This window comes from Lygodium microphyllum, chromosome 8, assembly GCF_053477565.2.
Source record: "Lygodium microphyllum isolate KBCC chromosome 8, Lygodium_microphyllum_v1.1.10, whole genome shotgun sequence".
Classification (NCBI taxonomy): domain Eukaryota; kingdom Viridiplantae; phylum Streptophyta; class Polypodiopsida; order Schizaeales; family Lygodiaceae; genus Lygodium; species Lygodium microphyllum.
In genome coordinates, this window is record NC_141142.1 from 79,171,523 (window position 1) to 79,185,511 (window position 13,989).

General features: G+C 34.0%; 1 pseudogene; it reads right to left on the reverse strand.

Moving 5' to 3' along the window:
• Positions 1-241: 241 nt before the first annotated feature.
• LOC148032492 (protein OPI10 homolog) lies at positions 242-13,715 on the reverse strand (annotated as a pseudogene).
• Positions 13,716-13,989: the final 274 nt, after the last annotated feature.

Sequence of the window (13,989 nt, forward strand, 5' to 3'; positions counted from 1 at the left end):
TATTTTTCACAGGATTTTGAGAAAACAGAGACAACAAGCAAGGAAGTGCTTCGTTGTCTAGGATAATCCAGGTCTGAATTTCATTACTGGTTACTATGTTTCCAATAGTTAGCAAAGTACTCAGGAGAACAGTGGTAACTTTTGCTGATTATCTTTACTTTGACACATCCTAGGCATTGAAGTGGACTGCTTGCTTGTCGCAGCTTCAAAGAAAGAAGCTTACTACTGAGGAAATTACTTATCAGAAAACAAAATTTTTGATATAATCTGGATCTCTCTTCATCTTGTCCTAGAATTTCTTGAACCATCGATCCAAGATATCCATTGGAACAACAAGTTTATTTGCATCAACTGAACAAAAGGACTGCATAAAGTTGAAGAGGTTTTCACCAACTTTCATTGCTAGAGCTTCAACACGTTGTTGTTGTCCCACATTGAGTGCAGGAAGTGAAGTGGCATCTTCAATAGATATCCCTATCTTGGCTGAAAGGGGGAGGTTGCATCAGCTGCCATTATTTGCAACTGCCCTCAGGACTTGGTCACAGTAAGGGTAAGACAGCTAAAGGACAGGTCCGATGTACAGCACCACAATACTGAAACTGAGATCCAGGTGATTACACATACACTACAAGGGCTTTTTCTGATGGTAATGAGAAGTCGTTCAGTAAAAAAATGCAAATCTCTTTGATCTGGTCATAGGCCTCTCCTAACTCCTTTCTGAATTAATCTGTGAGCGGCGCGAACGATGCGCAACGGGCGGTAGAATAGCGGACATGTTCCTGCTGTGGTGTGTTTGCTGTTTGTTCCAAAAACTACTGGAAATGTCCTCCACAAAAGATCGAACTCTGGATCTTCAGTTTACAACATTGAAACTGATCGTAAGGATCTTCATGACGAATTCACTGAGATTCCCACATATACTCATACTTATCTCCCTGATTCTCCATTGAGCATAATGCGAAACTCCTGTGAACTGTTGATCAAAACCTCCTCATCTAAATTGACTGACCACTTGGCAAGGCATGCCAATTAGAACATTATTGATAAGTTCCTCTTGCTCCAAACCCTTCTTCACTTTATTACCCACGCAGAACAAAAGTACAAACACAACAACTAAATATGTACAAAGTATCAAATCACACGCACAACTTTTGGGTGGTTTACACACCTCGAATGCGCAGCAATACGACAGCGTAAAGTAGTTCGTTCGGGTTCGACGCTAGTTGGCATTAGGAAATAACCAATAGGGAAAACCCTAATTCAAGTTGGTCCTAAGTGGGAATGGTCGGAATACTTTCGCTACGTGGCAGACGTGGAAAGTCCTAGATCGCAAACCCCCGTAACATTCCATGGGAGTGCTGGCGGAGCTTTCTAGACATCCTTTCTGATGGACTACTAAGACATGTCCTGAAGATAACAAGTGGACATGTTACACCTATTCCACATATACCAAAAGTAGAGCACTCCACACTACCGCATCATGGTTGGATCCGTGAGAAAGTACATTTTCTGCTTCCAAAAGGTTGTCACATTTACCATACATAGTCACAAGGGTGCTACACAAAAAAAAAACATCTACAAAACAAAAAGACACACACCACAGAAAACCAATTCCTAATGATGCTAACTAATGAGTTCAAATTCTTGGCAAAAAACTCTACCCTTAGGTTTGCAGTGGTGGATGCGCAGCATCACGACAATGGGAGAGCTCCTGGGATGAGGCAACCTGACTGGGCATGAAGGTAACCTTACTACACGCATAGGTGTGAGAGTGTGCACAACTATGTGAGAGGTGCCCACTGCACTTGGCTTAAAACTCTTGAAACAATAAGTGGTGCATGTGTCTTGGTGGTTGAGCATGAGCTCCCACAGAGCTAGAGAAAGATAAAGGTTGAGAAAGTACAATGGCAACAAGAAGAGCGAGAAAGAAAGAGAGAGGTAGGAGAGAGAAAAAGGAGGAGAAGAGAGATATTAAGAGAGAAAGATGGAGAGGAGAGAAGAGAGAGAGAGGGAGAGATGGAAGATTGAGGGAAACAAAAAGAGAGAGATTAAGAGAGGGCGAGAAAGAGATAGCTATATATATATATATATATATATATATATATATAAATATAATTTAAGCAAGAGAGAGAGAGAGAGAGGTAGAGAGAAGGAGAGGGAGAGGAAGAGAAAGCTAGAGATAAATTATTTTAAAAATTTAATTAAGAGTGAAAGAGGGGGAGAAAGAAGAAGAGGGAGAGGGAGAGGGAGAGAGACAAAAACGTGTGTGTGTGGGAGGGAGAGAGAGAGAGAGAGAGAAAGAGAGATATAGGGAGAGGGAGATAAATAAATAAATAAACAAGGTATGTAGTCATATGTTAATATGGAGAATCATATGATCACAAACATTCTCATTGGGGTGATTTTGATAGTTGTAGGGGCATTATATCTTGTAAGTTAGTTCCTACAAAGAGCTGTTGTTGAGAGTGGAATTTTTAACTTGAAAGGGCTTTGTTTCACTCCATGCATAATGCGTACATCTTCACATGAAGATTATCATGGCCTACAATAGCAAACTATTTGTAGAGAGTGAGCTCTTGTGCACTACCTTGATGCCCAAAATATTGACAAAAATGTTTGTATCGCAAATAATAGTTGTGAACTCACTTTAGTCCTAACTAATCTTCTAATTTTGAATGGATTTTCATGTTTTCTAATATGTGTATGCGTCAAACATATAATCCTTGTTTGGTAGGATAGCAGACATGACCAATAGCAAGGATCTGGCATTGCAAGGGGCTAGACATCTGCTACTTTTTCTTCTTCAGCATGCATTGATATATTTATCATAATGAGTTTTTGTGCTCACATTATTATAACTATTAGAAATCATTTTGTGGAAAATTTGGAGTATTCCTCGGTACATATACTAGTAATTTTATTGCCGATGCACATCTTGATATACATTTCAATCATAATCATACTCATGTAACAAGATTGAAACTTTTAGTGATACATATTCCGATTGGCAAGGCCAAAAATTTTAAAATAATTTCACATGTTTTTGTGTGTTAAATTTGGTCTACATACCCTTCATATATTGTAGTGTAGTTTGCACTCCTCCTCTTGATGGTCATAAGCAACAGTACATCTATTTCACATCCTCCTCTTGATGGTCAAAAGCAACATTACATATGTTTCACATCCTCCATCTCTTCCATCATATCCTTTTTTCATCAAATCATCACCTATTTTTGGTGGCTTCAATCCATATGATGTCTAAAAGGATCATAATAAAATTGTCATCATGCCTTGAAAGTATAAAGATTATTCCCATGGAATGATTTTAGGCTTGCCTTGTTAATGTTCATATTGTCAATACATCTTGGTCCTATAGAAAAAATAGTTGGGGTGGTTGATGTATATCACTAAAAAAATGTTCTTGTGCGTAGACCCTCAATTTCTTCATTACTTTGAATATCTAAATGCTAGTGATCCTTTTCTCCTATGATCAAACATATGAGGCTCCCTTATTATCTATCAGCCTAGTTTGTGATTCACAAAGAAAACCTTAGAGTGCTACTTTAAAGCATTAGAAATTCCTAAGGAGCTATTGATTGCATGGCTAGAGCTCAATTTGTATGAAGTGACCCATATCTATATGACATTAACACTAAATGTTAACACATATGTAGCCATGCTATTACATGTATCTATAAATGCCCTAATTTGTGGCATAGAAGAACCAAGAACAACTTCTTTAGTTTATTATCTAATTATTCATATCGATCACATTAACACTAAATATTTATAATAAATGATAGTATGATTCTACAAGGCCTAAATTCACTCTATTTTTCTTTAATTATTAACATCAAACCTATTGTGAATAGAATGTGATAGTAAATGTAAAAAATAACAAAAAGATCTAGAAAAAATTGATTATTATTGTCTACAAAATTCTATATGTTTTGAAGCTAGATTTGAGTGACTTTTGAAAGAATTTATTTAGTATATGTGAAAATAGAAATACTTTTTAAGGGATATCTTTCTTCATTTATAAAAAAGAGAGTCGATGTAACCCAAAACTATCAAGAGGCATCCACAACATGCATGCCTTGGTGGTGTGTATGGGGCTTCCTTCCTTGGAAGCACATGCCATGGAGGAGGATTAGAATCTCCTTGTGATGATATGTACATGCCATATGTGTGACATGTAATATTTTATTGTACCTCCATGTCGATCTCCATTGTTGGTTGTAACACATGGTGAAACAAGCCAAGCGTCCTATGTCCAAGACATAGGACTATTGTATGTATGTGCCACATCATATAACATGATATGTGCCTCCATGTGTATACAATGCTTCAAACAATACAATTAGAAATATGTAAAAAACTATTATAGAACTCAACAATGAATCCTAAGCATAGATCCTTAAAGAATATTATGTTTGCAACTATGTACTAATGGCTCATGATCTACTCAATGGTAAAAAATATAGAGTTCATAATTTTGTTTGAAGAAGTAATAATATGTTTCCATTGATCATTTTTATGGGTAGTCCTTCTCTTACAATTAAAATTCATGATCCTACCTCGAAGTATGATATTGTCATTTAAGACATTTTCTCAATACTTGGGGGTTTCACTATTTGTATATCCTCTACATCACGTGTATTCAACACCTATTTATAAATATCCTTATTTTGAGTTTTCTTTGAATAAACAGAACCCTTTTCTATTCAATCTAGAAATAATCCATTTATATTACTCCTTTTTGTATGTAAAAAATGTACAAAAATAGTATTTTAAAATTACATTATTTTGAACCCACATGATGCACACTATATTCATGAGTGACCTTCCTAAGTGTCAATAGCACCCCAACTCTACTAGCTTGGAATGAACCTTAATAGTTTTCCCCCCTATTCATGATTGTAGTAATGAAGACTCTTATTGTAGAAAAAACCTAGCTACTCTATCATGAAGGTGTAATTTTTGAGTTGATCACATCGTCTGTATGAGCAACCCAAACAATGTATTTTTTGTTTGAGTGGACATGCTAAAGGGGATGATAAAAACCAAGTTACTCCGTTCTCACCTACAACATAGGTATCTTTGCATTAGTCGTCACTAATCAAGAACTGAGAAGGTTTTGTAGGTAAGAGCAACCTCTCCATATCTATAACATGCCAAGTTCTCTTTTATTACCATTGCTTTGTATTCATATATCTCATGACTCCCTATGTGTGAGCTCTCAACCCTTGTATATGTATATCCTCTACATCATGCACGTTCAAGGCCTATTTATAAATATCCTTATCTGTGAATTTTTCATAAATGAAACATAACCCTTTTCGATTCAATCTATAAATAACTCCTTATATTACACCCTTCTATATGTAAAAATTTTATAAAAATGGTATTTTAAAAATAACTTATTATATTCATGAGTAACTTACTCGAGTTTTTTTCTTTCGTAATAATTTCTATTCAAGTGGTTAGTACTACAAATTGTTAGGACAAGTGTAATTCTCTATTGCTACTTCTTCCTTGTAACACACACACACACACACAAATTAGAAGAAAATTACCCTTGAATTCATGGTTCTATTTGCTTGGACATTAAGAGAGTGTGTTAAAGAGAATGTGGACACAAGAGAAGCAAGGGAAAATTTAAAATATGACATATGGAAAACCGTAGTTATTTCTTACAATACTAAAAGATTTGTCCATAGATATTCCATTAAAAGTTTACTTCATTTTTTGTAGTGTTATGTGCTTTGGGAGAAATTATTTTAATAATGAATCTTACTTTGTATTATTGATCACCATACATAAATTTTAATAAGGTCCAAAGAGGACAAAATAAGCTCTCATATTATCATTCAAGGTAAAATTTTCTTTTTATAGAACTGTATATACACAGATGTAGTGATCTAGGACTTATACATTTTATCTGTGATACATATCCATTGTACTAATTCCTCTTTTAATAGGAAACGGTTCAACTTTAAGGATAAAAATACGGATCAATGAGAAGCTTTAGCTAAAAGTAAAACTAATTTTGAGCCCCATAACTATACTGATAGAACCTATTGTTTAACAATTGGAGGGGGAAAAAAGGTTTTTGATAGGCTAAAAGCATTATCAACCACGTATATCTATACACAATTGTAGAGATATATGCTAAAGTATGTAGTAAAATATACCATAACTTAAAGATTTTGTAAACAATATGTCAAAATATTTTCAAAGGAGGTGCTTGAAAGAAAAGCTATTTGATGTTAATCTCTTTGTGAGAATAATAGAAATTTTTTACTTTTTAGCTAATTTTCAATGTTATCTCATTGGGAGCAATCTTACAATGCCACTTATCATGTAGTGATGTTTATCCATCTCTATCCAAACATCTCTACCAATCTCTCACCAAAATACTTCAAATTATATTTTTAACAAAATGGTTAGTACAATAATTTTTTTAATGGTAAAAAGTGTATAATGAAGAATATAGGGATTATGGAAATTAATATGGCAATTGTGTGTTGTCCATGATGATATCCAATGTCATGGATGTTCCAATTTCTTTCGATATATTTGTAAGCAGGTATATACTTATCTTTACCAAGAGTTGCATATAATACACGTACTGGAAAAAGTAACATGTATATAGTAAAACAATTTAACTTGTTAGTTTTATTATCAACACAAAAAGATGGTGCAAAACCAACTACGTACTAATAGTTTTGACTAAATCAAATGAATTTCTATAAAGTAATGGTGTTTTACTACTAGGAATCTTAACATTGAAACTCATTACTAAGTATGTGGAGGTTTATGAGATCAAGTTCATAAGCTTTATGTAATAATACCTGGTAAATTGGAGGGATCCAATGTGTTAGGTTGATAGAATCAAGTATTGCATCCAAAAACCATTCACTATGAGTTGACACAACAACTCCATCAACAATAATTGTTCCCCCTATGGTAAGTGGATTGTAGAGGCCTTGCATTAATACAATCGATTTTCCTAATATCATGAAAATAGTCTTAGTTTGTTATTAAATGATAGGCAAGTCCATTATCACCATTATCAAGATCTCTTTACATGTACACTATTTTTTAAAAGGCCTAATTTGGGTTTTCTAATTTCATGGAAATATTGTCAACTACATAATGTCTTATAAATTCCATCACCATCATAATCATCTATACTCATTTTAGTTATCCATGTTGTCCTTTTTTAGATTGAACTTAGTTATTCTTTTATTGGGCTACATGTACAATCACAGACCTTACTTCGAGTAACTCTCTTATTTAAGGTGAAACATTAAAGTGTATGTGTATTCCCATAGAATCTCCATAGATGTGGTGGGTATGTAGATGCTCTTTACTAACATTGCTAGAAACAAAAATGTAGATATACAAATATAGTCTATAAGCTACTTGTTTCATGGGATAAGGCCTTCTTGAAGTTTATACTTGAATGAAAGAAGTAACTTACTATATACTTGAGCTTGATGAAGGATATTGTCACCATTAATTATGAGCATGATATCACCTACATTAACATCCTTTGAGCGTTGATAGTCAAGTTTTCCACCTATAACAATATCATTTTGTTAGTCAATCAATTCTAAAATGAGCATACATGTTCTAATTGTTCAAGCCTATTAGACATTAGATATTAGTGGAGCAGTTTGCTAGATTCTTAATGTTGTCTTGCTATCCATTTTTCTTGTTCTCTACCTTCTATCATTACACTGAAGTGTAAAGGGCTAATGTGGATGATTTTTCTAGAAGGCATAGAGTTTGTTGAAAGTGAGGTGAGCTCAAGCTCAATAAAGGTTCCAACATTATTCCCATCATTATGCCCAAATGCATAAATGCTTTCAAACTTGACACTTCCGTTAGAGCCTCGTATTGCAACCTACATCAATGGAAGGAAATCAAACCCTAAATAAATTTCAATGGTGAAACTTTGTAAAGCAACTTATAAAATTGATACAATGATGAATAGCTCATACTTATTCCCATAAGTTAGAAAAAGACAACTCTACACAATAGATGGAGCCTTATTGTTACCTCATCTCCAATAGAAAGTGCAAACATAGGCTTTGTTTCTCCATTTGGGACTACAACACTTGCTTCACCTACATGGAATTCATTGTCACAATATGGAAAAAGTTAATGTACTCAACTTCATATATTGGATGCATGCTTGAAATTTTTCTTTCACATTACAAGATTGACTATAGGATATCATTTTGTAAACTTGGTTGGACGACTAAGAAGCGAGTGATCAACTAGGAATTATTTCAACATCAACACCTTGGTTCTTATGCCTTGCCTCACAATTTCAAAAACCTTTGGTGCTTATTTTGAATAGAAAATATAATTACACATTCTGAAAATGAAAAATTTACAATTCTTGTACTAAGATAAATCAAGTTTTATTTCATCGTGTAAATGGTTGTGAAAAAAATACTTCTTGATTACTTTATTACAACTTAACACATATTATTAATTTAAGTAGGGGTCTTGTGAAGAGTCTTGTGTATGAAAACTATTAATAGCAATTATGTTTTATATCTTTCCTTTGAATAAAATAAAAATTTTAATATTTTTGGTTTGTGATCTATGTGAACTTAGTCATGGAATGTACCACTAGATGTACTTGGGCTATTTGAAATTCAAGCCTAAGATTGGTTGCATGAAAATGTAAGCTGGTTATGTACAATGATCCCTTCATAGATAACATTTGAAACACAAATGATATGCTATCACATTGTATAGTCCTAAGCTCACGTCCATAGACCTGAACACCAAGAGCATGCTCTCATGTGGAATAATGCTTTGCCTAATTGATTTTATACATGATTACTATAGCTTGCTTTGTACTTTTATAGTTTAGATAAAAGTTAAATTTTATTGCAAAAAGATTAAAATTATTGAATATCTTGGCCTTTAGGTTTTTACTATAAGTTTGTATTGTGATTTCTCTTTGCATAAGTAAACATTATGTATAAGCAGAAGATATATAGTGACAAAATGTTTTGTACAAATTTTCATCACACTTTTTTCTTGTAAGCATAGGATTTGTGGAGGTAAAGCATTCTTATGAGGAAATCCAATGGTTATTAGTATTATCGTGCTAAGAAAGGAACAAATTTCAAAGTGGGGTTATTGCAACAAACATTGGTGACCCATCTATATAGACTATTTTTAAGGCATCACATATTCATCAAATTCATATGAGTATAATGTCTTTCAAACACTAATAAAAACCTAAATTTTTCATTGAATCCAATTCTAAGACGTGCAAAATTTTCTTGATAACTTGAACTTCTATATAAATGAAAAATATTATTAAATAGTTAGACATAAAGCATGGGATAACAAAATAATGACTAGATGAGTATGATAGAAATATCCATGAATGATTGAAAAGATCACCTGGAAAACATTGGGCATGGCCCATAACTTGACATATACTAGCTCCTGTCATACCAATAACAAAGGAACCAATGAAGACAATTGCTAGAACGCATCATAGAGCAAAGACTCCAAATGTTGGGCACACAATGGCAGCTGCATATCCTCCTACGGCTCCTCCCGTTGCAATAGCTAAATCAACAAAAAAATATATGACCCATGTTGAAATGTTGATGTTTAAAATGTCAAGAAGAGAATCATAATACCTTCCCAATTGTAAAGTAAATAGTTTTTATCTCTAATTTTTTCCACCATATCAAGAACATCAATGTCAAGGTGTTGAAAGAACATTGAATGCGCAATATCCAACTTTTTACTAGATTGAAATTAATTTCTAGCTATGAAAAGAATAACTTGCAATATAAGATGTGTGTTATAAGATCGAGTGTAGATTTATTTATGTGTTAAAGTTTTTAAAAATGTGTTTTTTTTCCTATATAGATGAAAATTATGACAAGTGCTCAAAGAGCAACATGGTGCAATACTCAATTTTCTACTAGATTGAGAATAATTTCTAGATGTTGAAATATTTAAGAATGCAATTCAAGACATACACTCATATCAAATGCCAAGTTTATGTGTTAGATAAATCAAGTAGTGGTTTGTTTTCTATATAATTCAGATCTATGATCCAAAAAGACTAATTGCATATATCTACATTATCCAAAGAAAGGCTTGTAGTTTAACTTATAGAATAGTTTATACTCTCACAATTATAGGTGTGGGGATTCATGTTCTAATCATTACAAATACATAACTTTATTTTAGTTTTTAATGGGTGTGCACATGTGCCTAAAAGTAATTCTATCAAGCACCCATTATGTACACAGTCTACAATTGTTTGTGTAGCACAATTTTGAAGGTATGTATATCAAGGGAAAAACAAGAGGACTTGTGGATAGGTTTTATGATTTGATATATATTGGCCATGTAGCTTGAAGTTACCTAGCCATAAGCTAATAGGATTAATTTAGTGCCTAGAATATTCTTATCACTTGGCATGTTATAGCATTTGGTTTGTAGAGTTTCTTCATCTTCCATCATAAATCGTTATAACATTAGATGAAATGGTTAATCTCTAATGTCATTCTCATTTGGTTTCCTTGCATCATGTCAAGTATTCTCTAATATAACTTTTCACCACATGCTTTGGTTGCTGTTATGCTGAAATGGTCAAATGCATGATTTCCATTTACTTATACTAAGACAAATAGTCTTTTTTTTTTGCACAATGAGATCATTTGTTAGTACTTGGGCCAAGATTTGACCTTAAATTTGAAGTTTATGCTAGTAGTTGTTACCATCACAAGTCAACCCAAACATTGGTTCTAGTCTCCTCAATGGAAGAACAATCTTAAGTTTCTTCAAGCCTATGCAAACACTTAAGAGTTCTTCTTCACATTGACTTTCATCTTTGATATTAGAATAGATAGAATTGAATCTATACTAATAGAATTATAGAGGAGCTCTCAAATTCAAGAGTCTTATGTTCCTTGAGACATATCAGTAAGCATATAAAATGATTATTAGTAAGAATACTTGTGGAAGTAGCTTTCTATTGTGAACTACTTGCATAGCATTAATCATTCCCTTTCTTGGTGAACAATTTCATTAATTTTACTAGAGATATAATTCGAACATAGAAAATACTAGGTGTCTAATTCCTTATTAGGCATGAAAGTTTCACATTATCTATACTACATATGTAACACATCTTATATTAGTCATCTTCTTTTAGTAACATTGCATAATACATATCATGTTTTATAGGTATTTTGAGACACAATATAGTTATTTTATGGACCAAAAAGATGCATTACCTACTGCTCGACATCGTCCATCAGCTACTTGCAAAGGTTTTCTATTCTTGTTTGTATAATTGGCCATGAAAGTATCATCAACATTTGCAACTTGTCCATAATTTTGTACAATGTTGACTATATTTTCAACATCATCTCCAGTCACATAGATGGCACATCCAATGGACCAAGCATTGTTGTCACAAATGAGCTATTATGGTTGATGTTAGAAGAAGGGAACAAAACACACATGCACATGTAATGCATGTGAAAGATTTGATTGAGTTCATGAGATGTATAATTTTGGACTTGAAACTATAATAATAGATGGTACATATATGAAAATTGAGAAATTATATGCATTGAAGGACTTAGTACATACAGCACTTGATCGTCCACTATCGTCAGTGTAGACTACCTCCACACCTATAGGTGAATAGCTAGAAGCATCACACCCACCAATAGCTAGTAGCTTTACATTAGGAGATACAATTAAGTTAAAGTGAACAAATTTCTTAACATATACTAATTTGAGAATATGATGCTTCTAATAAATTGAGAAGTATCTAAATGACGTAAAAAGTACTCCTGAATGAAACACATTTCATACAACAAGGAATGATCATTCTTTTACTAGATTATCTAGTCTACATGAGCACACAAGACGACTTGCAATCTCCCCTACATATATGACCTCTATTTGTGGGGACTTATTTTGTTTGTGTGTGTGTGTATGCATGTGCGTGTGTGGTGCATGCGCATGCACATGCACACACACAAGCGCATGAGTATGCAGGCCTATACCTCTTTCTTTGCATAATTATGGGTACAACCGAGAGGCATATCTCATTTGGACATGAAGTGGGTTTAACTTATTTGGACATGAAGTGGACATAGAAGACATAGGTTCAATTTAACTCAACTTTTTTGGTCTATGTAGTTGCATGAAGTGGGTTTAACTTATTTGTCTATGCTCCACATGTACATGCATATATAAAGAAGGGTGTATGCATATATAAAGATGAATGAAAGCATTATTATTTTTTATATAGATCTGAAGCTTAGATCAATAGAAAATGGTAAATAAAATGTTTCTAATTTACATCCCCATTTGGTGGAGACATTAACCATCACAATATACCATTTTGAATTCTTGGTATTTATGACTTGATTGATTTTATCATAGCAAGGACTAGAAAAAGTCACATATGTCCTTTTTGAATTTAATGACTATTGTAGTGGCTTAGAAATATTTTATTTGATTGCAAATATATTGATTTAATATAGCATAGTATAGTAACAAACTATACCAACATAGTTTCAAAGTTGACAAAACACTATCAACATACGAGGTACTATATTAAGGAGTTTAGTACAGTACTTCAAGTGTAGTAAAGTGTTGTGCAAGCCATAGATGGCATCAATATAAAGAAACAGAACCAAAATAGGGAACAATTTGACATGGTCTATAGGAACATATTAGGTTACCGTATAGATAGTGGTATATGTCTTGTCATTAGAAGAAATCTAAGCTTACATCTAGACCCCTTAGGTTGTTAAAAATATGTGCTCTCCAAGAAAGAAAAAGCCACATGTTTTGTAGGACAAATGATCTTGTTTTCAGAAAATTGAAACTCCATCTCTAGTGATACCCCAAAAACTCACAATTTGAAGTTATCAATGTTTACTACCAATACTTGAGTTGATAGTTTACCTACTTTTTCCAAAATTTATGTTTCATTGCGTTGATATTCTATACAAAATTTTGGCATTTTTCCCATGGTTAGAGTAGGCTAAAATGGGCATTTTTTTTTTTTGAAATGTTAGAATTAAACACTTGAAGCTCTAAAATTAGTTTGAACAGGCCTCAAATTAGGTGGTACATGTCATAGAAAGTGATATGGCGTGTTGATTGAGAGCATGTATGATGTGATGCACTTCAATGTTGGAGACACAACTAACATTTGGTGACTAGTCCTAGGTGTAGGTCAAGGCGATTGACATCCCCCTTGCCCCGATATGGGATGCACTAGTGATAACTAGCTCTCCACCTAGCCCAGATACCCATATCCCCAAGGATTCCAAGATGCATGGGTAATCCATATATGCCTGCATGCATAGACACACGTACTTCCATGCATGCACATACATGACGGGATGAATAGATGCATACATACATACATGGATAACTATATATAGGTCTTGATCCATGTGTTCAGGCTATTTAGGTGATGCACTTAAGATGCATACATAGATCTTTATCCATGGGTTTATGTTATTTAGGTTATGCGATTAAGATGTGTTATATAACCTGGATGGTTTGGGTGTTCGTAGAGCTATATGCATCGACGGTGGCGACCATGGTCTGCCATCCAGATTCGACGAGCTGACACATGTTCTGCACGTCTTGGGCTGCAACAGCGCCCCAGAAGACGCCATGGGTGGAGGGCGAGAGCAAGGAGGAGGCGAGGGGGCTGATCTACGTGCTGAATCGGGAGTCCGTGGACGTGGGCGTCATCACACTCAAGCTCAGCGACGGCACTGATTGAGCTTTCACTCCAGTTAGAGGAGCGTAAGAAAAGACGATCATGATCATTACCATTACTATCACAACGTCCCTCGTTAGTGTAGGAAAGACACTAGCTGCACTACTTCGAGAGAGGCGTTTATGATCATTCAATTGGATCACAGCTGCCATCGCTGCTTCAACACT